The following is a 1,814-nucleotide window of genomic DNA, read 5'->3' as shown; positions in this document are numbered from 1 at the left end:
GAAAAGCAGCACAAGACTCATAGGGATTAGGACAATGATCTGAAACATGTCCCTCAGCTCCACATCTTTGCGACGAAAGGACCGTCTGAAACAGCATTCACATGATAGATCCCTCCTTTTGAAGCTACTCCCAACTCGTACTTATCAAATCTCGCCGTAAGAGCCTCTAATGCGGCTACAGAAGGGGATTCGGCACTCCTCCTTTGATTTCCCCTGGAATTTCCATACTCAGCTTTATGGGTGGCCAAATCATCAATAAGTTTCCACCCCTTAGTCTCTCCCACATTCTACTGGAATCTGCCATTAGCTGTCGCATCCAGGATAGCTCTTTGATCGTCATAGAGCCCATTATAAAATTGATTGCATAGGCTCCATTTTTCGAACCCATGGTGCGGAATAGTTCGCACCAGCTTCTTGAAACGGACCCACGCCTCATGAAAATTCTCATCAGGATCCTGTTTAAATCTCGTGATCTGAGCTCTAATGGCATTTGTCTTCGAGGCAGAGAAATACTTCTTATAGAACGCTAGGGCCAGAGAATTCCAGTCGGTTATCCCATGAGCAGCTCGATCCAGGTCTTGGTACCACTCCCTTGCAGCATCACGAAGAGAGAATATGAACATAGTCTCCTTCACCTGGTCCTGGGTCACACCGGTTGGTGGGGGTATGGAGCAGCAGTAATCAATGAATGTCTCCATATGTTTGGCTGCATCTTCATTTGCAGCTCCCCCGAATTGGTTTCTCTCAACCAAGTTGATATAGGACGGCTTCGGCTCGAATTTGTTATCCGTCCCTGGTAATGCGAATCCCTTATAGAGATTCTCAGCTGTCGGCTCAGAGTGACTGGCTATACTCGCTTCTTCAGCCATGTCTGGAGATGTGACGGTCTCAGCTGAAGAACTAGAAACAGAAGATGAAGGTGGATCCTCCTCAAATAAAGCGTTCTCGTAGTAACTAGAGAGAGTACTCAGCTCTTCCTCTGTCGGGAATACTCTAGATGATCGTCTCAACTCACGCAAAGTCTTCTCAATCTCAGGATTGAACGGTAGTAATTCACCACCCTGTGACCTGCGCATAAGAAGAAACTACAAAAATAATATGAGAATAGTTTAAGGAACATATGTCCCTTAAACTGAGAAAAGACTAAAAATAAAACAACCAATAATTTTAAACAATTGCCTCCCCGGCAACGGCGCCAAAATTTGATACCCGTCGTAAGGTGTCAAAAATAATATTTATAATTCCAACTACAACTATAGATAGCGGTAGCAGGGTCGAACCACAGAGAGGCGAATGCAATTTTTAGTTGTCTGATTTTAGTCTTAAAGTAACAAGTGAGGGGGTTTGTTTTGAGTTGATCTATAACTAATGGCAATAAAAGCAAAGTAAACTAAGCTAATAGATGAAAACAGATATTAAAAGGATGCTAAGATGGTCGGTTCACTATAGTTTCGGCGGCAGCAAACTAGGTAGGTCTAAAACAAACACGTGAGACGGGAAAATAAGAAGTCCTCTCGGTCCATTCTTAACAGGTAGCATCTTTCGATCTAGCTACAGGTCCCTAATATCACTAATGCTAACTTTCGTCCTGAAAAGTGACTTAAATACCTAAATTAACTTATCTTTCGATCTCATTAATCTAGTTGTCTTAATTAGGTAGTCTATTTCCCTCCCCTATCTTTCGATCTTATTGGGTCGGTCAAATACTAAGCATTTACCTAGTCGCATGCATTCGATTCGTCAAATATAACAATTTAATTAATTAAAACGAAGGTGATCTCACGTGGCCGGTCGATCGACCAGGTAGGCCAGTC

General features: G+C 42.8%; 1 non-coding gene across 1 annotated transcript; it reads left to right on the top strand.

Annotated features, from left to right (window-relative positions):
- Positions 1–381: 381 nt before the first annotated feature.
- On the top strand, positions 382–488 carry LOC141593281 (small nucleolar RNA R71). The gene has a single exon (XR_012521379.1). It is a non-coding gene; the product is annotated as a small nucleolar RNA R71 (small nucleolar RNA).
- The last annotated feature ends 1,326 nt before the right edge of the window (positions 489–1,814 follow it).

Source organism: Silene latifolia, chromosome 7, assembly GCF_048544455.1.
Source record: "Silene latifolia isolate original U9 population chromosome 7, ASM4854445v1, whole genome shotgun sequence".
Classification (NCBI taxonomy): Eukaryota; Viridiplantae; Streptophyta; class Magnoliopsida; order Caryophyllales; family Caryophyllaceae; genus Silene; species Silene latifolia.
Note: the sequence above shows the minus strand (reverse complement) of the source record. Positions and strands in the feature narration are given on the sequence as shown.